At 41.7% G+C, this 23,061-nt stretch overlaps 1 protein-coding gene across 2 annotated transcripts in view; it reads left to right on the top strand.

The window, feature by feature from the left end:
- The window catches only part of LOC145425249 (TELO2-interacting protein 1 homolog), a 276,230-nt gene that overhangs the window by 213,682 nt on the left and 39,487 nt on the right, over nucleotides 1-23,061 (top strand). The window lies entirely within an intron of this gene.

Below are 23,061 nucleotides of genomic sequence, written 5' to 3'. Positions count from 1 at the left end.
TGTACAAATCCATATTTGATTTATGTACACAATGCATAACGTACCTTGCATTTGATTGAAAGCGATAAAGCTTGCAGTTTCCATCAACTGAGACGGCGAGCATGTCTGGAGTGCAGGCAGGGCAGCTAAAGCATGGCTCCTTGCACATCCTGTCCACCTCACACTTTACAGCACTCCACTCCAAGAAACTTTTGCTGAAGGCATCAGCTGATATTCGGCCAGTCTTTTAAGTAGAGGACAAACAACGGAATATTCACGGACAGTCATCATAAACATTGATTTGCACAATTTCCTTAAACTTGACAAATTTAGAAACTCACCCTTCCAAAATGGGCTGTTCGTTCATCCAGCACTTTGACAAAGGCCTTAAGTGACATCCCTGCTGCAGCTTCTTAATGTCATAGAAAGACTGAAAGACATCCATTGAAAACAGGGTGCAGAAATTTAAGGTGCCAGGCCAATATCCACCACCCTGGAAGTCCTTAACTGAGGGGGACCACATTAGGCCACAGCTGGTGCAGCTCACCACTGGCAGTGCAAGGTTATAACGGCCTTTAGGAAGGATAAGGAGAAATCCAGTCATGGCTCAACAAAGACATTCATTTTTTCCCATGTTGTTTTCAAAGCGGTCTGGTAAATCCAAATGACCTTTGACAGGTGCCCACATATACTGCGGGCCGAGGGTAATTCAAAACAATGTAGCAATGTACAATTTGCAATAAAACCTGCAAACACATCTATTGTGTATGTACTGTGTGACAAAAGAGCAACTTACCATTTATGGTTACAAGAGCCACAATTGCACCGGGTGAAACCTCAACGTTACAGAGGTTTCACTCTGGGGCCTTGAAAGCTGGAGGTTGAACCCATACCCCCTCACCGTTGAAGAACGTTTATCATGGTTTAAGGATTTGTTTTTTATTCAGTGGTCAGACTGGAGAGCACTGCAGCGGGTGTTTAATGAGGTCGATAAGACAATGAAGAGAGACAAGGTCAACTCTTCTTATGAGAATATTAGGAAGCGTCTTGTATATGATCAGCTCGCTCATGGCCCGAAAATTGGTTTACCTTCTGCCATGTTCAGGCCAAAAATCATCAAAAACCCTGAGGACTGAAAAAAAAACAAAAAAACAAAAGGTAGGTTGTCTCTGTGTGAGAGACGTTGGCATTATACTCGATATTTTTAAAAAATGCAATGTGTGGATTTCTTTTACAGACAACATCTGCCATGTTGTGGACCGCTCAGAGTCTCCCCCTCCAGCACTGCTAATCCAGATGTTGGGTCTGTGTTTCCACAAGTCCCGCGAATTCTAGAGACTTATTCATCATGAAGAAAACAAGACAGTCGATCGATCGATTATGTGCGCAAGGGAGGCCACCATGAAAATGACCTCCAGATCCTCCTCCTCCTGCTGCCTTTTATTGAGAGACCGTTCACACAAAACACGTCAGAACAAAGCCACGCCCAGACAAGGCATTGTATGTATATGTGTGAACTTCTGTAAGAATGTGTGTGTGTGTGTGTGTGTGTGTGTGTGTGTGTGTGTGTGTGTGTGTGTGTGTGTGTGTGTAAGAGAGAGCTTGAGAGAAGCTGAGCTTTATTCAAAGTGATTTGAAACAAACTGCAGCAATAAGGGCAAACTAGTGCACAGTTATGTTTACGTGAGCGTTATTTTGTATGCATTTGTACAGTTCCATAACTGTGAGAATACATTGATAGCATTTAACTCTAGTAACAGGCATTTGTACCAGTAAGCATGAAAAAGTAGGGAAAAGAACTAGTATGTAAGCACTGACTAGTACTGTAAAGTATATGTGTATATAGGGCAATCGTGGCTCAAGAGTTCGCAGTTCATCCTGTAATTGGAAGGTTGCCAGATTGAGCCCCGCCTCCGACAGTCTCGGTCGTTGTGTCCCGGGGCAAGACACTTCACCCGTTGCCTACTGGTGGTGGTCAGAGGGCCCGGTGGCGCCAGTGTCCGGCAGCCTCGCCTCTGTCAGTGCGCCCCAGGGCAGCTGTGGCTACAATGTAGCTGCCATCACCAGTGTGTGAATGTGTGAATGACTGAATGTAGTGTAAAGCTCTTTGGGGTCCTTGGGGACTAAGTAAAGCGCTGTACAAATACAGGCCATTTACTGTGCGTGTGTTTATGCTCAAGTGTATGAATAAATTAGTCAGTTTTAAACAGTTGCAATTTAAACAGTAGAAGAGTGGCACTATATTTATATATTTATAAAGAATTTCAAACAACAATTAATTGATGCTCAAAGCAGGTTTATTTAATTAATATCCAGATTTCCAATTAGTTCCCAATTCATTCAGCAGCAAATCACATCACCACTCACTTCAAGGCTGTATGTATTATTGTAAGGTAGACCCTACAATAGTACATACAGAGAACCCAACAATCATATGACCCCCTATGAGCAAGCACTTTGGCGACAGTGGGAAGGAAAAACTCCCTTTTTACAGGAAGAAACCTCCGGCAGAACCAGGCTCAGGTCGGGGCGGCCATCTGCTGCGACCGGTTGGGGTGAGAGAAGGAAGACGTTTGTTGTAGGTCTGATTGAAGGACTGATGTGATGGTAAGTTTTCTGCTGCTCCGCTTTGAATATTGAGAGATTAGTTGATGGATTTCAAGCCAAATTGTGCCCAAGTTTAAGACCACATTCACTGGTTGTTTTTGTTGATGTTATTGTTTTGGGCTTTTTTTCCACAAGAATTTTCTAGCTCCCCTAGAATTCTGGCCACCCAAACGATGATTGCTGCTGAGAGAGCACAAGGTTTTGTCCCCCTGTACTATTCATGTCAGTGCAGGGGGTTCTCCTTGAGAGGCCAGGGTCGAAAAAGGGATGCTTCAGAACCTCCGAGGGTGTTATGCGCTGATTTGCATCCAAGGCCAACATTTCTTTGATTAGCCTTACAAATAATGTTTGGCCATTTTCCGGTCCTCGCCTAACCTTCAGCAGTTGTTCGAGGTCATCGAGACACTTAAATTTTATATATCGAGTTTCCTTGGATCGATAATCTGTCTCGTATTGAAATTGTTCTGGGGTCTTAAATGTCCAGCGCTGTTCGTTGTGGTTATCCTCGATGAAATAGCTGTCAGTGTACAAGCCAGACTCTAGAAGATGATCTGGTAGCTGACCCTGGGTTTCAATTATGAATTTCAAAACGTCATAATCGTCTTCCCCAGGATAGAGAGGCACCCCTGTAGCAAGCTCCACAGCTACCAGCCCCAGAGACCACATGTCGATTGCTTTGTCGTATGGAATGCCAAGCATAACCTCAGGTGCACAATAACCAATTGTCCCCACACGGTCACCAGGAATCACTGCAGAAGCAGGACATGCGAGGCCAAAGTCTATAAGTTTGACTTTGACGGGAGACTCACTGCGGTTCACAACCATGATGTTTCCAGGTTTGAGGTCAGCATGCACTATTCCCACAGAACCCAGGTGGAACAGAGCATTTGCGAGCTGATGCAAAATTGGCCTGAGTTCTCTCATTGGGAGACCTTGGTTATTCCGGTCCCCAATGTAGTCCCACAGGCTTTGGTCGAGGAGTTCGAAATTCAAGCAAATGCGCTCTCCATCGAGGAAATAGCCGTTCCATTCGACAATGTTGCACCTGTCTGGATCCAAGCGTCGTAGCTGCTCCAGGATGAAAATTTCCAGTTTTGCCTGGAGCAGAATTTCAGGGTCGCTCTTGTTGACTTTAATAGCAACCGTTTTGTTGTTTTTTGTATCGCGACATCTGGTTACCAAACCAAAGCCTCCTTCTCCAAGGAAGGCCTCTACCACGTGGTGATCTCCTAAAATGGTCCCTTTCGTTATTTGAAGATCATCTTCAGAGGCAGATGGGTTGGCTGAGGTGTTGATGTCTCTTTTTTGAGGAAATTCAACTGAGTTTTGAAAACTGCAGCTGAATTTTTGCGATCCATGACTTTTCCAGCTTGAAGGCTGCTGAGAGAGCACAAGGAGTTCTCCCCCTGTACTATTCATGTCCGTGCAGGGGGTTCTCCTTGAGAGGCCAGGGTCGAAAAAGGGATGCTTCAGAACCTCCGAGGGTGTTATGCGCTGATTTGCATCCAAGGCCAACATTTCTTTGATTAGCCTTACAAATAATGATTGGCCATTTTCCGGTCCTCGCCTAACTTTCAGCAGTTGTTCGAGGTCATCGAGACACTTAAGTTTTATCGATCGAGTTTCCTTGGATCGATAATCTGTCTCGTATTGAAATTGTTCTGGGGTCTTAAATGTCCAGCGCTGTTCGTTGTGGTTATCCTCGATGAAATAGCTGTCAGTGTACAAGCCAGACTCTAGAAGATGATCTGGTAGCTGACCCTGAGTTTCAATTATGAATTTCAAAACGTCATAATCGTCTTCCCCAGGATAGAGAGGCACCCCTGTAGCAAGCTCCACAGCTACCAGCCCCAGAGACCACATGTCAATTGCTTCATCATATGGAGTGCCAAGCATAATCTCAGGTGCACAATAACCAATTGTCCCCACACAGTCACCAGGAATCACTGCAGAGGTGTTACATGCGATGCCAAAGTCTATAAGTTTGACTCTGACTTGAGACTCACTGCGGTTCACAACCATGATGTTGACAGGTTTGAGGTCAGCATGCACTATTCCCACAGAACCCAGGTGGAACAGAGCATTTGCGAGCTGATTCAAAATTGGCCTGATTTCTCTCATTGGGAGACCTTGGTTATTCCGGTCCCCTATGTAGTCCCACAGGCTTTGGTCGAGGAGTTCGAAATTCAAGCAAATGCGCTCTCCATCGAGGAAATAGCCGTTCCATTCGACAATGTTGCACCTGTCTGGATCCAAGCGTCGTAGCTGCTCCAGGATGAAAATTTCCAGTTTTGCCTGGAGCAGAATTTCAGGGTCGCTCTTGTTGACTTTAATAGCAACCGTTTTGTTGTTTTTTGTATCGCGACATTTCGTTACAACACCAAAGCTTCCTTCTCCAAGGAAAGCCTCCACCATGTGGTGATCTCCCAAAATGGTCCCTTTAGATATTCCAAGCTCATCTGAGCCGAAGGATGGGTTGGCTGACATGGTGTAATGTGTCTGTTTGCGCTGTGGATTGGTGAGAAACAAAACTGAACTTGTTTTGGTTTCTCTCGTAAATTGCTCTCAAAACTTCTCGAAAGGGTTTCAGTTGCTGCAGGTCAACGTCCGTTAAGCATAAAGTAACAGGTGAGCGCTCCTATTTATGGGTTTTGGGATCAAAGCAAAGTTATGACGTCAGAAAGGATCAAAGCAAAGTTACCGCGTCACAAGCGATCGAAGCGATTCTAATATGTGCGCATGCACACATATGAGAAGCGATCGAAGCGATTCTAATATGTGCGCATGCGCACATATGAGAAGCGATCGAAGGGATTCTCATATGTGCGCATGCGCACACACGTGCTTGTTTGTGTAATATTGTTCACACTAAACTTGACCCTAATCAATTTAATATCAGTCAATCAAAGAAAATCTTAGTTTTGGAAAATTTTAAAATGACATAACTGACAGTTAAAACCATTTTTGTTCATGTATTTGTATTTGTATTGTCTTCGGGGTTTTTTTTTTGCATACCATGTCAAGCTTTTCTGTATATCCGGTTGTTCAGTGATGACGCGACGAATCCTACTTCCGGGTCTAAAGTAGTCTGCGTTTAATATGGCTTTTGTGTTGTTAACATGTTTAATGTTATGTATTTTCTTCTATTTGATCTCAAAAAGCTCCTAAAACAGTCAGTGATCACTGTTGACCTCCCTCGGCTTTTATTACCGCTAATCATTTATTTAAGCTCAGTTTTTAAAACCTTAGGATGTAACTACAGCCCAGCCCATGCAGCAGTATATGAATGAGTAACCTCGTATTGTGGATGGATTATCTCAGTTGTTCTCCTGGCTGAAGTTTGGTCCTTTTACAGCATCCTGCCATGCGATTACATTTGTTCCTGACCACCGAGAACACTCACGGTAACTTTTATCGAGTGGAAAAAAAAGTTAGCTTGTTTATATTATGCTAACGTAGCTGTGTCGCTAGCGGTCACGCAGCACATCATTATATACCAGCTAGCCCAACTTCAGTAACCCTACAAACGTTACTGCTGTTTAGTTTTCTGTCTTCATTTATGCTGGAAGTGATAACAGAGCTGTACGTTTTAATTTGTTTCCAAAACCCCGCAGTCAGGACATGCTATATTGTATTTAGATAGAAGCTAGCGAGCTAACTCCCTGCTAACTTCTAACTCCGTTAAATGTCATAAATTCCGTTTTCATGGATGCCTGGATGTTAAACTCAATTGTTACACCTGGTAGAGCAGAACGCTGATCATTTTATTAAAGATGAAAGACTTTAGACAGTTTTTCAACTCTCAGTAATGCCACAGTGATCGTTTGATATATGGACCTGCAGCGGAGTTTAGACCCAGACACGGCTAGTGACGTCAGACTGAACAACCGGATTGTCATGTCGTAGATTTCGGAGCAAACAAGAAATTGAATTGGATTTTAATATTGCAGTGCTTGGATTTCGGATTTGGTGCTTAAAACTTCTTGAAACTGTAACCGTATTTCATTCACCACAAATAACTATCTGATTGAATAGTTTTCTTATCAGATAGAGAAATAAAACGAGTCGCAAAGTCTAAAAGCAACATTTCTCTGCCTGGGCTGTACCTCTGCACGTTAGTCTGTTTCAATGTGTGACCCCTCACCCCCTCCCTGATCAGTCGGGGGTGAGTGCGCTAATGTGCCTGGAGGCCGTTTTAATGAGTGTTTGCTGGAAAACGAAAAATACAAGAAGGATTTGTACGTTTTCACAACGGGGGAGTTTGCGTAAGTACTAGTAAATAATTTTCTCGAGTGTGTACGTTACACATGTTATTTGTTTCAAATTGGTATTATTATTTTGCTAGCTACTTATTAATTTGGCCTTTCACGTGGTCTTATTCAGGTGATGCGAAGTGAAATATGCATCCTTTTTATGGTAATGTGCTGGAAAATGTTGAAAATGGACATTAAACGTGCTCACAAAGTGCTTGAATTTGACCCTGAAAGGTGTATGAAGCCAGAAAAAGTCACACTTGGATAAAAACCTCTCATAGCAAGTTAATCATATTCAATTGATTTGATGCTTTCAGCACAAAATTTAGCCACACAGTCAGGACAGCGTCTGATTTAGCTTCATCGGTAAACGTGTTTATGCAGTACATAGTAACAGTGTGGCTGAGTCCTCTGGTTCAAATCAGTTCCAGTACATTTGGAGATGTAAGTCTTAACCTTTCACATGCATCGGGAAGAAAAAAACATTTAATCTTCACAGTACTGCCGAAGTGCAGCGATACATTGTGAAGTGCACATTTCCATTTCTCATACAGTACCGAGCAAAAGTCTTGAACCACCCCCTTATTTTTTCGTGTTTTGCCAGGTCAGTCTGTGTTAACGGTGTTATTAACTGCATTCTTCAACTAAAGAAGTGAGAACAAATGATGTGGGCTTTTGTTTTTTTGCAATAGGCTGCAAGTAAATGTGTACAGATACAATTTAAAATTGGTTCTTTGTTAAGTTTTCTGGTCCTTTCCATGACTTAGGTGTCTGTTTATGTTTGAATGTTTCAGAGATTAGTGTGAAGGGTCTTAACAGACAAAAAGTGGTCAAATACAAGCCCTGGATTAAAAATCAGAAACACTTTAAAAAGCCTGGAGAGCTATTCCTTAATACCACTTTAAAGATTACAGGGAAGTCCGGATCCCTGGAAGCAAATGAGGGATGGCTCAAGACTTTTGCACAGTGCTGTACATGTCATGTTCCCTGTTTTATAGCTCAGCTCAAACTGACACGTTCTCACTAACTGCTTCTCATTTTCTCCACAGTGAACTTTGACCACTTCCAGATACTGCGGGCCATCGGGAAAGGAAGCTTTGGAAAGGTAATGCAGCCTCCATTTTTCACGCCACTTGTATATTGTTTGCCCTTAATTACCCACCACGGTCGTCATCTCTAAAGAATCAGTGCAAGCGAAGCGAAATGTGCTGGGATTACACTTTAGTTCTCGTGTGCTGCTGTTATTTAATAACAGTTATAAATGCAGCTTATGCAATTATTTCTATAAAGTCAGTTAGAGGAGAGCCGATTTCTATTTCATCTCACTCAATCTAGGTGGGAATTTTGACCCCACGTCTCAATTTAATTACACAGCACATTGAACGTCTGGATGAGACTTCAGTAATGAATTCAGGACTGTGTGTGTGTGTGAGATACACAATTGGGGCTGCAGAGATTGGAATAGTTTACCTTCATTTTAAATATCACTGCCCTGTGCACATTGTCGGCTTTAAAATTCAAACTTAAAGAGTTTGTAAGTAAACTGGCTGAGATGAGACAGACGATGCACCGGGTCCTCGTCTGAGTGCTGGCTTTCAGTTGTGCTGTCTCTGTTGCCCAGCCATGCACACACAGACACTGTGCTACACTTACACAGTGAGACAGATGCTCACAGAGACGTCCAGATACATTTGTCCTTGCTGGAGGTCATCTTGTGTTTTTTGGCCCACTGTGGCCTCACACCGAGCTCCTGCTGTTTTTTTGAACACTTTAACAGCTAACAACTTTTAGCTTCCTGTTGAACACACAGTGGGGGGGGGGGGGGGTGCAGGAGGTAATAAATCAAGTTTGATTATCCTCATTTATAGCTGTCTTTATGTTAAGGATTAAAATAAAATTCACAAGAGGAAGGTGTTGGTGTGTGTGGTTGGGAAGAGAAGGGCGAAGCTAGAATGAAGCACAAACAGAGGGAGGTGTTTGCCTCTCGCTGTAGCGCTGTGAAACACGATCTGTAGATTGCAGCTTGTGTAGGTGCTCCAAGAAAATGGGTTCATTGGCATGCAGCACTGTAGATGTGCACGTATGCACTCGCGAAAGAGAGAGGAGCTCGTTCTTGCACAGCGGGGAGATGTGAGGTAGGTTGGGGCTACCTCATAACTCCCCGCTGTGAGGCTGCCAGATGGGAAGAAGAGGAAACCGCCTCGTTGTCCTGAAACGCTCGTTTTCCTCTGCTCACTTTTCATCTTTACAATCTCAGCACTTGGGTGTGTATCTTCTTGCAGTGGGCCTCTCAGTTTCATTCTTATTCATAAGCTCCTCTTTGTGTTATTTAGTTTGTACCTGAAAAGTCTAATTTATGCCTGAGTACACAAGTACAAATAAAAGGAGTACCACGTACTTTAATGGGTCAGCTTGGGTCCAGACCTGAATTAGAGATAATGTTGGGCTGTTTTAGGTCTGAGCCACTAACCTGACGAAAACGCAACACAACTGCTGGTAAGTGCGTGTTGTTTAAAACAGAGAGTTGGAGAGGCAGGTCAGTGCTTTTAAAGGTTTATCAGGTGTCAAATCATTTTATAGATGGGAAATGTAGGACTGTGCAAAAGTTTGAGCCACACCTTAATTCTAACATATAACTTGCTGGGTAATGGGAAACGGGTGCAACAGTTTAAATTTGAAAAGTTTACATGAAAATACAATATAAAAGGCAAAAACAGAGTTGATATAATGAGGTAATGAGCTTGAGCATCTTTATCTTCAGCACGCCCTGAACTCTCTTAGGCACATTTCTTTGGAATTCCTTTAAGTAGTCTTCAGGAATAGTTCTCCGAGCTTCTTTAAGGACATTCAGAGCTCTTCTTTCGATATCAGCTGCCGTTTTGTTCCATTCTCTGCCGAGATGATCCCACACGGCTCAGGTCAGTCCATGAATGATGGTGTTTCGATGTGTTTAGTAAGCTGCTGCCGATCAGACGCTTTCCAGATGGTATTGCATGGTGCATCAAAGTCTGGTGGTACTTTTCATAATTCCATCAATTTTGACGAAATCCCCAACACCCTGGCTGAAATGCAGACCCAAACTATGGCAGAGCTGTACAGTAGTTTACAGGTGGTTGTAGACATATTACCACAATTTGAACCAGAACTGTCAAATTTTGGTTCATCACTCCATCAGACCTGCTGCTACTGATTTTCAGTCCAGTTCTTGTGTAATTTGGCATCCCTCAGCCTTTTCTCCCTGTTCCCTTCCTTAATAATGGCTTCTTGACAGCCACCCTTCACTGACACCATGAGATGAGGCTTTGGTGAACACTAGATGGATCAACTGAAGGACCAAGTGCATCTTTCAGGTCCTGTGTCAGGTGTTTGCTGAATTTTTTTTGACATGACTTTCAGGTACTGTTCCTCCACTGTAGATAGATTTTTCAGCTTGTCCCCTTTTTTTCTGTCTTCTACTTTCCCAATCCAAAGAAATTAAATAGTGTGTTTCTGTGACAGGTTGCTAGTAACAAAGTCCCTAAAGATAAAATTTAAAATTGGTTCTTTGCTAAGTTGTGTGTTTTGTATTGTATTTGACAACTCGGGTTTGTCCCCTTGAGTTAGGTTAAGTGGTTTAACCCCCCCAAAAAACAAAAATATCGCTCTGAAAGCGATCAGGTACAAGGACTGGACTGAAAATGGGTGAAAAAGCAGTTAATGTCCAAAGAAAAACTTTAAATGACCTTCAGAAAGTCTAAAGAAAGGAAGAAGAAGAACATCTGGCTCAGTACAGGCAAAATATAAAGAACTGAGGAGAGGCTCAAGACTTATTCACAGATAATCAATCAAATTAATCAAGCGTCATCTGGAAGCATCCTCCTGGCTGTAAGAGCGTCTCGTTTTTGTCTCATTAACTGTCTGGTGGCGCTCACAGTAGTCTGCTGTGACGGGGACCTCGAGGACTAATGTTACAGGGAAATCATTAGGAAAGTGCTTTGGACTGAGCTTTACTGAAATCTCAGTTTTCCCCCTGTCGGAGAGCTCCACCACCTCCACCCCTCCTCCTCCTATTCCTTCTTTTTAAACGTCAGTGCAGGTACCGTCTCCCTCCCTCCCATCCCTGTATTTTTGTTACATAGAACTTAGTGGCTGTGCTCACTGTTCAATTCAAGTTGGTTTAAGAGAGATGGTAGTTTAAAAAACACAAAAACAAGCTGTTTTGGTAAAGCAATATATATGATTATTAAAGATAAAATATAGTGTTAATTTGTTTGAGTTCCTTCCCTCTCTCTTTACTTCTCACTCTGTTTTGAAGCATCTGCCTTCCAGCAGATGGGGGAGACTGTATTGGCAGCTGCTTTCCAGGAGGATGTAGCTCATTTGTATCGCGAGGCCTGTTGGGCCATATACGTCCTAAGAGTAAGAGTAATTTCCTGCTCTCTCTTTTCCTCTCTAACTTTTCCCTGTGTGCATTAGGGCTGCCACAAACGATTATTTTGATAGTCGACTAGTCACCGATTATTTTTGCGATTAGTCGACTAATAGGATTAGGGCTGCACGATTAATCGTTAGAAAATCGCGATCTCGATTCAAACTTATTTGCGATCTCATTTCCAAATGACGATTTAAAAGAAAGAAAAAGAAAAAGACGACGACGATTGTACCGCATTTTGATCCGGGACGTACTCTGCATGAAACCAAGTGCTCACTCTTCCTGCTCAACAAATGACAAGGGCGGAGCCTTATACCACGTGATACAGAAGCTGTGCCGTGTGATGCTAATATTAGCAGGGAAAAAACAACGGTAGACTGGTGGGTAATAAGCGCATGAATAATACAGAAAACAGAGATTGGAGACGGGAAACTGTTCTTGAAGTACAGAGACAGATAGAGAGAGAGCTAGCTGTGCATGGAGTGTGATTTTAATAGTCGTGGAAGCAAAACAGCAAAATTAATGACATTGATCAAATGTGAAGCGCAGTTTGCTGCTTCTTTTGCTGCTGGCTCTGTGAATTTTGGTTGGAGAGACAAAACCTGCAGCTCAGAATCAGCGCAAGAAGACGTAATCGCAGTGCGGACCGGACGCATCAGGATCGCTAAGCTCCGACAGCATGTCCGTCTACGAGCCGTTGGGTGAGAAAGCCGAGAAAGACAAAGTTGATTCTGATTACGTCTTTGTGTGGAATCAGTGTACCTGCTCTCATTTACACGGATTCGCATTTGCGACCAAATTGGTTGCACTCTAGAGCCCTGTTACTTGATGAAAGTTGGTTTTGCAGAGTTAATCTTGCAGCTCAGCCACAGCATAGCCCTCAGCAACCAAGAGCATGCTAGCGAGCCGTTGTTATTATGTTATTACTGTGCTTTTCGGAAAATAAGGCACTCTAAAAATCAGTCCTTTGATTTTTCTGGAAATCGACAGTGCTCCTTATAATCCGGTTTGCCTTATGTCTCTACCAGCTTTGCACATCTACAGACTGAAATCTTTGCCCATTCTTCTTTGCAAAACAGCTCCAGCTCAGTCAGATTAGATGGGCAGCGTTTGTGAACAGCAGTTTTCAGATTTTGCCACAGATTCTTGATTGGATTTAGATCTGGGCCCTATTTCAGGAAGCCGGTTTAGTGCAAACTCTGAGTAAGTATACCCTGAGTTAACGAAAACTCTGGGTTTTCGGTTTCACAAAGCGAGTTTAGATTAATCCTGAGTGAGTTACTATGACGACACACTCCGTGAAGCTAACCTGCCCCCTAGCAGGTTTACTTCAACTAACCCTGACTGTCTCCGCCTCTGTGTCGGAAACCTGACTGTAGGAAGTGTCAGACATGGCGTGCTCCTTCCTTGAAGAGCCAGTAGATGTTGAAGCCCAAATTCTCCGCAGAGCTCTCCGCCGGGAGAGAGTGATTAGAGCGCGTTCGGACATTTTATCATTTCCTGATGATTTCCTGTGTGAACGTTACCGTTTTTCAGCACAATCTATAAGTTATTTGAATAACATCCTCAGGCCTAATATTGCTCATGTGACACATCGTGGACATTCTCTCAGTTCTGTACATATTATTTGTATTGCACTTCGGTTTTTTGCAAACGGGAGCTTTCTGTATAATATTGGTGACGCTGAGCACGTTTCCAAGGCTACCATCTGTCGGGCAGTCAGGAATGTTACAGTTGCACTGAAACGTCTCCTGTACTCGTTTGTGGTGTTCCCCGGTCATAGACCCACAAGATTTATCAAAGAGGGATGCCACAAAATTGCAGGTAGCAGGATGAACAAAATTTAATTCACGATGTGGTGATACTTGAACTACTACTTAAATTTTACATTTATTTTCACGGTTCCCAGGCGTGATTGGCTGTATAGATGGCACTCACATTCCAATCATTGCTCCTTCAGTAAATGAAGGAGACTATGTGAACAGGAAGTCTTTCCACAGCATTAATGTGCAGGTACATAGTTCCCTGTAGCATTTCAAACTAACAAATTATTTCATTATAGTAATGGATGCTAATTTGTGTTCTCTGCACTGTGAAGATCATATGTGATGCTGCCAACATTATCACAAATGTGGAAGCCAAGTGGCCAGGCTCTGTGAGTGGTGGTGGTGGAGGACCCCCACCTGTTTTTCGGGCCTCCTCTTTTTTTCTAGTGGCCATAACGGGTCACATTTGAGCATACAGAGTAAGCAAATATGTACTTGTAATGTGCTCAGATGATTTCAATAAGTGCTTACAGAAAGAAAATTAATGTAGCCTCTAACTGCAATTGATTTACATCGGACAAAGAGACCAAGCACTATGGCTCAATTACACCTTACCTGTTTGGTATTTGGTGAGTATTGAGTTGTATTTTTGTTATTGACCAAATACTTATTTTCCACCCTGATTTACGAATAAATTCTTTACAAATCCTACCATGTGAATTCATGGATTTTTTTTTCACATTCTGTCTCTCACAGTTGAAGTGTACCTCTGGTGCAAATTACTGACCTCTGTCATCATTTTAAGTGGGGGAACTTGCACAATCGGTGGCTGACTAAATACTTTTTTGCCCCACTGTATGATCCACCGGTGGTGATATTTTGGTATTTTGTGAGTTCCTGATTTAACAAATCAGCTCTTTAATCCAGGCCTGAGAGATTGAACTTTAAAGCGCTATAAAATATTCTTACTGAAAACAGTCGCAAAGTATTTTTCTCCATGATTATAATGAGCTTGGGAGAAATTCACTTATATGGGACACTGATCGAATGAGAAGTCCCGAGCCTAAAAGGATTGCAGCGAGTCAATCCAGTCCAAAAACAAGGAACTGTTTCCTTCAAAATGATGACGTCATCTTGCTGGTGATGGAGGCTCGAATAGGTTGCGCGTGAGACTCCATTATCAGCAATATCTGGTATGAATGTGTGTGGATGTATGCATGTGACTGGACTGTGACGGACTGACGACTAAAAGTTTAACTGACTTGATATTGAGACAAAAACGGTACCGACTTTAGGATTAGTGAATGTCCACAACAATTCACCCAGCCTGTAAAAGAAGGGTGGATGTTTTGTCTTGCTTTGTTTTGTTTTTGCAAGAACAGAAGGATGATAGAGACTAAGGGGGGAGGCTGTAGCTTCACATGAGTGTGAACTGCAGACTGAACCCTTTGGTTGCTAATTTTGAGTTACTGATGTTTGCATTAAGAAAATTGTGTTTTTAGTAGCTGTAGTTCGATTAATGTATCATATTATATGGTTGGGAATGTTAAATGCTAAAGTGAAGAAAAGGTTTGATTCCACTCATGACGGAGCAGGTTATTATTAACCATAGCAGGTCACTGTAAAGAGTCAATTAACTTTTATAGAGGTAAAAAAAACAAAAAAACAAAAACCTCCACTGAGGTCTATGAATAACAGGGGAATGATAGACTTGCCACACTCAAAATGGAGATATGTAATGATAAACACTGGTCCCCGTCTTTTGGGTGCTTTCTTGAAATAGTCAGCAATTTAAAAGTAAGATAGACACAATGTCCTCCTGAGACCCAGGGAGGAAGAAAAAAGAAAAAAAGGAAAAGCATTTTTGATAGGTTTGTAGCATAAACCTATTCGCTGGAACGTTGAAGACAATATAATTACACTGCAAGCAAGACACAAGTAGGCAAACTTCTTCATGGTACTCGTGCACGGGAGAGAACCGGACAGGCACCGTTCCTTCGCTTGACCCCAGTAGCTCTCGTCCGTTCTCCCATATCACTGTCCTTTTATTGAGGTTACATGAATATGCATAAGTTCATTAACATATGACGTCTACATACACAAAGAGTACCTTGCCTGTGTGTGTGTGTGTGTGTGTGTGTGTGTGTGTGTGTGTGTGTGTGTGTGTGTGTGTGTGTGTGTGGACTGCTGATCAAAGGGTCAAACATCCTTGGTCAGGAAGAGGGTAGACTAGACCCCCCCCGGTGAGGAAGTCCAGCAGTTCATCTAAACAAAAAAGCACTTAGACTAGAACAAACGTAGCTACGTTAATCCTACCATAAAACAATTAAAACAAGATGCGACCTCTTCCCGTGCTCCCAGGATGTAGGTGTGCATTCTAGTGTGGAATGCACACCAAGCCTCTGTAGCCTGTTAAAGATCACACAACTTATCACTACACAATTGATTATACACCTCTAAGCATCTATGGTTAAATATTTCTAAGCATAAATGACAATCAACAATACAAATCTAACAATTTTCCTTTTTTCTTTTTCTTTTTTTCTTTTTCAGATAAATCAAGTGTTGGGACGGTAAAAAAAACACATTACAAAAACAAAATTGTTTTTAACCAATTTTATTTAAATTTTACAACATGTGCACTACAGTGCACAAGGGGAGTTCATTGATCACGAATGTGAAACTAACAAAATTCAAGAGCTATTTAAGAAAATTAAAAGCTCCACTGAATTTATTGTAAGCAGGATATTAAAACTTATTTATATAACAATATAATAATAAAAATGTAGATCAGGGACCAACTTAGAAGTCACTGACACTTCACTAGCTGTAAGCCATTGGTTCAGGAACAAGTGATTGCACTGGGCTTTCTATTTCACAAAAATCAATTCATTTATGATATCTGAGGAAGTACTGTGATTTTTATTTGGAGACACAAAGCAACATTTGGCACTTCCCACATCTCACATATGTTTTACTGTTGCACCCAACCATTCTACAACTGAAATGCCTTGGACTGTTAACCATCTCAGGCAAGTGGAGGGAACCATATTTTGCTACACTCTCATCTGATTGGGGCCTCCTTTTCTTGATTTTTGGAGAGAACTCTTCATTACTGGTATTATTCAGGTCTTGTTCACATGTTTGTCCCTGGTTTCTCAGCCAAGAGGAGCTTGAACTCCAGATACTGGGAGTTCTTTTTGCACATTGAGATCATTGATAACTTTCAGCAAAGACGTGATCGTGTAGAAACAATCAGGTGTCATGGATTCAGCTATAAATGCGACTCTTATTTTTTACTATACTGGAAATCATTCCTGCATTTTACCCATATTTTATTTTTAACTCAAAGCAAAAATTCCAGATTCTCCTACATGTTGGTTTTGGACCAGATAGGACGACAGATTTCAGGTGGCCCTGTGTTTTTCTCTATCACATCTGCCACTGCATCTCGATAATCTTTGTGTGGCTCCTCCTGGGTTCTCACCCTCTCCTATCTGGCTCACATGACTCTCATCTTCTGAAAAATCTCTGTTTGAATCTCGCTCAATTATTCTGTTAAGAATTCTCTCTGCCTTTGTCAAAGAGTTGTCTACTAGGAAAAAGTGAAATAAATATAAGTACAAAGTCCCGACGTGCACTAGAGTACACATTAATAAATTAGTCATGTTCTCTGTGAAACTCAATAAGCCTAATTCTTAAAGACCCCTCAAATTATTTACTAGATGTTTATTTTTTGAAAATTAATAAAAATCTGAGTTTAACAAAACATTTTAAATGTAAATATCAAGCTTACCTTTCTTTCTTCCTTAAAATGTGCTGGTGGGCATGCCAGCCATTTTGAAAAGGTGGGAAAACAATTGGCAAGGCCACACCCCCACACATGTGATATAATTTTAAAGGTACTGTTGTCCTCTCTAAGAAACATCAGGACTTAGAGGAGTGGCAAGTAGAGTATGAGAGCTACAAGAAAAAAACTAAATGTGTACTACAGTGTGCAAAAATGAATTACTGGGTCATCAGGGGGTTATGAGGGACATTTATAAAACTAAAAATCCCACAAACCTTGAAGTGCACTTGAAAAGCTCACACAAGAAGGTTAACCTAGCTTACCTTGAAGAGCTCATCAGGGGGAGCACACACACCCCCCCCCCCCCCCCCCCCTCCTTGAAGAGCTCCCCCACTTAACCAGCATCCCCAGAAAACAGCTAACCCCAGATAAGGCAGCGTGATGCGTCCCGAGACAACAGGACTGGGACATCTAAATAATTGTGTGAGTCAATCGCCTTCAAAAAGTTTATCAATTCACTTGAACCAAAATTAGGAACACCCGGTGCTGCAAGAGTTAATAGTCTCAATACCCAAGGATAAGCGGAAGAGCATGATTGATATGATGGAACTGGGATTTGGTTACACTTAATTTTTGCAAAACACAACTAAAACTATAACTGAAACTAATCAAAACTAAACTGAAATTAAGGATGTTCAGAAAATAAAAACTAGACTAAACTAGCGACTGATTGGTAAAAACTGATTACAACTGGTAAAAATTGAAAATCTGGAGTCGAAGCTAAATAAAAATAAAAACTAATGAAGATGGCAAAACGTTTAAAACCCTGGTGCAGAGACAGTGGCGTGTCTAGAAAATTTTTGTTAGGGGGGCCAGGTAGGGGCACAGATTTGGAGAAGGGTGGCAGATTTAATTGGCAGATAATGTTTTAAAAAAAAATTCTACCAACCCTTAACCATAATTCAATAATCCTATAAACCTAATAACCAAATGCACTTTTAACTCTTATTAGAATGAGATTTTAACCACTACGGTGCAAAGTTTTTAGATACTGCGTTGATAAAGTACAAGCGATACAATCAGTGCTTTGTCAGTGTTTACTCAGCATTCAAGGACAGCAATATTTGCATAGTATTTTTACTGACATATAGTGCACATATGTTTTGGGCAAAAACATTTTTGAAAATTAAAATACGAACATTTGTAACAAACAATTGACAAATTAGCCAGTTCCAATGCAAAACTTTATCTGCCTGTTAAAAAAAGAAGATAATCTTCTCACAAACTGGTGTTTGATTTTGAAACAGGAAAAAAGTGGGGAAACAACTGAAAAGACTAACATTTGAATGAAACCTGAAAGCAAGTAAATACTTTCTATGCTGCCTTACTTTGGTAATATTGATAAAGAACAACACTGGCTGATGATAAAATACAGTCAGCTGGCATGGTGACACTGCCAGTATTAACCTGCAGGGCTGGACTGGGACAAAAAAATTGGGCATTTTTACTACAGACCGACCCACCAGGTAGTAAAGCCATAAAGACTTTGACTGAAAACAAACCCTGTTGTGACAGTGATGTACAGTCTTGTTGGTATATGTATGATTTCTATACATTTTACGTCAGATAAAAACTTTGGTTGTAAGATTTAGATAATTATTTAATAAAAACTAGGTATTTTAAATGAGAATAAGAAAGAAAAGTATTTCTTTGTGCCCACCTTTCCCTGTTAATGCCCTACCTGGCCCCCTGGCAAAACTTTGCTAGACCCGCCCCTGCACAGTTACCAGCTGTCAGCTACATAAAAAAGGATCCTGGTGTTATTTGTCTCTCAGAAACAGTTCATAACTTCCCTTCAACTCATTCATGTCACCTAAAAGGTAAACCTGTTTCTCCATCACCTGTTCAGCTCTGATGATTCAGTAAGGACATCTCCTGGTTTCATCTTCATGTTTCCCTCTCACCACATATCTAAACAGACATCATGACCAGCAGCTTTACAGCTGTGGCTCCAGCAAACATCAGCTGATACTAGAAATTAATATTAAATACATTCTAACAACAGCTGATCAAGCTTAAACGTGCTGCTGTTGTTTAGCGCAATATCCGCTGGTTTCCTCTTTCTGGCGCAAAGTGGGCGATAAATAAACAAGAGAGAAAAGCCGATCAGCTGATCATTGATCAGTTTCATGATTGAAGTAGCAACAGGAGAGGGAGGGGGAGAGAATGAGAGAAGAAGAGGCAGCTGTGCAGCGTAAAGACAGAATAACTCCAGCTTTGTGTCTTTTTTCCATTCTAGCTAAAGTCCGGGACAAACTGCGTCTCTTCTCAGCTCAATACCAAACGTGTAATATTTTCTCTGAATGAGGGACCATTCCATTTTTTTAAGGAGCCGTTGGCAACTCTACTAACCTTATGAATAAAATAAAGTTCACTATCAGTAACATCATAGCACCCACCCAGCTGTATAAAAACTCCGTCAAACTGGCTAGAACGCAGTATGAGTTATTGCAACTGACAGTAAAAAGTCAGCAACATGAAAATAAACTCCACCTAAACTTAGTTCATATCTGACCCAGATAGACTGCAGGTCATAACTTCTTACCTGAAGTTCAGTTCACCTGACACTCGGACTGGTGGCTGCTTCGGGTCTCTCCTCCTGCCTCCCCTTCCCTCATCCACCTGTTGCCTCTGTGGAAGCCCCGTCATAGCCACCACCAAACAACGGAGTTATTTCTACACATCGACCTGCATCTGGCCAATCCACCATCTCTCATTGTTCATGCCGTTACAAAAAAAATAAAAAATAAGTCACTGGGGATATGCCCGGTATGCCCGATGGCCAGTCCAGCTATGTTAACCTGCAACCAAATCTGCAGCTCCATACAGCAATGTTACGACTTAGATTATATCTTATAACGCATAACTCTTATGTTAGCTGCCCTCAGTAGCATACTGTCTGAAATATTCCACAGCTGCAATAATTCTTTAAGTGTTATTTTTTTCCTTGGTATTCTAATTTCACCGAAGTTTACTAAACTCAACAAACTTGATATTACTTACCGGGACATTTATTCTGTCCTCATTTTCTTTCACCGAAAAATTGTTTCCTGCAGTGCCATCTTTCGCGCTTGGCTCTCCTACCTTTGCTAACGTGATGCGCATAGCGCAGAAGCGATGCTGCATTCACTTACACTCGGATATCTGAGCGTCACCGTGAAAACATAATCGGACATTTGATATTTGATTGAATTTTATTGTTTTGCCTTTGGGGTGGCACCTGGGGTGGCCAGTCTGGTTTGGGGGGTGGCCTGAGCCCCCCCAGGCCACCCCGCTGGACACGCCATTGTGCAGAGATTGGCGAATCTGACCAGGAAATGTTATAAAATGGATTGTCGGAACAGCCAGCGTTAAAGTCACCTTTGACAGTCCAGACTAAGATGGCGTTGAACATCTTCAGGGCGGAAAAGGGTTGGTGTGACCAAGGTGTGGTTTGGCTTGTTGTATGTATATTTTGAGATCATATGGCTCTGGATGGACCAGTTACCAGGCCATGGAAGGAGGACAGACTCATTGACTGAGGAGAAGGAATTTTCTGGGATTGGAGATCCTCTGGGTGAGTGGTTGACTGAAAGCATGCATAAAATAAAATTTATCTGTTGTTATTGATTGGTAATAGATTGATAATTGGCCACATTTACAGCTGTATTGACTTGTTGTGGACGTAGTCGACTTCAGGTTTAAGCACTCTAATCAACAGGTTGAAAATAGTGACATTAAAGGAAGAGTATGCAGCGCCACCCTGTCAGACGCCAGTGACGGTGGAGCTCAGTGATGAATCAGGTGAGCTGCATTCATGGTTGACTCATAGCGGAGTTTCCCCTGCTGTGGTCAGTAAGGGGAGATCAGGGGGAAATAAGATTTAAAAGAGGCATTTATAAACGTTTATGTGTCAAGTGAAACGGGATAAAAGGGGGTGTTTTATTCTTATTTTGGCATCAGCTTTATTATTGCATCAGAATCATATAACTAGCATTGCATTAAACATTTATTGAAGTTTTTGACATTGTACTAACATTTGTGTTCCAGTGATTGTTATAACCGCAGGTTAATTTTCTATTTACAGGTGTCAGGATAATCATACGATCTTCTATTGCAGGTGTAACCATGATCATTTTCAGACATATTGCAGTTTGTTGCTCATTATAGAGTTGTGCTCAAGTTAATAAGGGTTAAAAGCTACAGTCAACGCGATGTTTGGCTGATCTATGGTGTGGAGTGACTTCGAGCATAGAGGGCCGCACGCGCTTACATAACATTGATATCATGTTATTCTTTGTGATTTTTATTCAATTATGTCTTTAAGCTAAGTTTTAAATAGTGGCAGTTAATTAAATGACATTCATTTAAGATTATATACTTGAGTCAGAGCATCATACGCAGATCACCTTAACAATCTGGGAAACCTTGTAGCTGCCTAACCTTTTCTTTGAATGTTCTAGCTCCGTTGATTTGACACATTGGAATGTGTCAAAAAAAGGGGGGGGGGGGGAAGTTGAGTTTTAACATCAAACAAGGATTATTTGAACATTTTTATAACTTCATTTGTGTCTTTAATAACTTAGGAATGGTAAAGCTTAAGCTAATAGCGGCCCGAGAAGTTTCCGGTCTTTTGTAGAGAATCAGTGAGAAGCATAAATCATTATTTCCATGTGTAAGCATCAATCATTGAAATGAACTGAATAGCGTTTAGAAGATTTGTTAATTTGTTTATCTTTTGTTAAAAAGAGTGGTTTCAATAAGTTTCAGACACACCTTGCAAATGTGCTTATGATGAGTTGGCACTCGGCCTTTTGAATGTCATAAGCTTCGTTCGGCGTGATGGTCCGGACTGATAAAGTGTAGGAAATGCCTTGAGTGCAGAGGGCTAAATGCAAACACGCTTACACACACATAGGATATGATTAGAATAAGTCCCTGGGACATTCTGAATGTTTTAGACCAATTCTGAATCACTAGAAGGTCAGTAGATAACAACATTAGATTATTAGGGTTAGGAAGAGAGGTGTTTTGGTTTTCTGTCTCTTACAGAGAAAGGGACAGACACCAGACGAGGTCACAGATATGCGAGGATCCTCCGCAGCAGAGACAGACACAGTGACTGCCGAGACATCAACTGGGTCCAAGTGTCATGGCGTTTGGGCTCCAGCTAGTCACCACAAAAGGATGGATCCCATAAACACAGCAATAACCATGAAGGGGTTGGCGGAAATCCAGGAACACCAGACCAACGAAGTTCGAGAGGCTCTTGGGCAAAAAGGGGGACGCGTTCCTGATCTTTTTCTGGAGGATACACAGATCGTTGTTTGAAATCGGGGCAGAATAATCCCCTGATCTGTGCCACGACTGAAGGGTTGTCTAACCCCTGAGGTTGAAGAATGAAGAGCAGAGGATCACCCAACTGGAAGACACTGGTAGCTGCAGCAATAAAATAAAGGCTAAAAGCTCCTTGGACAGAGGTTCTAGTCTGAGTACGTCGGAAGGGTATAAGGTAGCACCAAAATAAAGCTGTGGGAGAACTGGGGAGTGTCATCTGTACCTGCTATTGTTGGAATAATAGTTTTTCTTGCATCTGAACTGCGCAAACACAGAGGTCATCTCACATATGGTTCGCCCCTCAGGGGGACAAAGGGCCTCAGGAGTGAGAAGAGATGAACCCGGCGACACTGGATTATAGGGTGTTGGTGAGCTCATTATTCTAACGAGCTCATCAGGGGGAATTGTTAGATTATAATATTATTTTATGCCATGTTATACCCCTAATTAAAGATTGTGAATTATTATGTAGTTTTAGTTTGCATCATTCTCCTGAATTAGAAGAAGATGATAACTATTGCATTTGTTAAACTGATTTGCATTACATTAGACTGCTGATTTATTGTGGATGAATGATATTGTTTTATGATGCATTATACTGCTGAGTTATAAGAAATACTGTTTGCAGAAAGTCATCACCTTATTGGTCTGATTAGAAGAGAACAGAACATACTGGAGTTTTCTGCCCCATCTCAGCAGGAGCAGATAAACGGGGAGCCAAGGTCGTAGCTTAGGCGCCGTGTGAGAGAAAGGATGTGAATGTTTAGGCTTTTATGATAAGGTGGAGGCACCAGAGGCTATAAGAGTTTGAGCAATGTGTAAAGGATACTGGCAAGTGGCTTTGGCACCAGAAGCGAGAGAGCTGACAGCCTTCAAAAC

The sequence above is a fragment of the Astatotilapia calliptera genome, chromosome 3 (genome assembly GCF_964374335.1).
Source record: "Astatotilapia calliptera chromosome 3, fAstCal68.1, whole genome shotgun sequence".
Classification (NCBI taxonomy): Eukaryota; Metazoa; Chordata; class Actinopteri; order Cichliformes; family Cichlidae; genus Astatotilapia; species Astatotilapia calliptera.
Note: the sequence above shows the minus strand (reverse complement) of the source record. Positions and strands in the feature narration are given on the sequence as shown.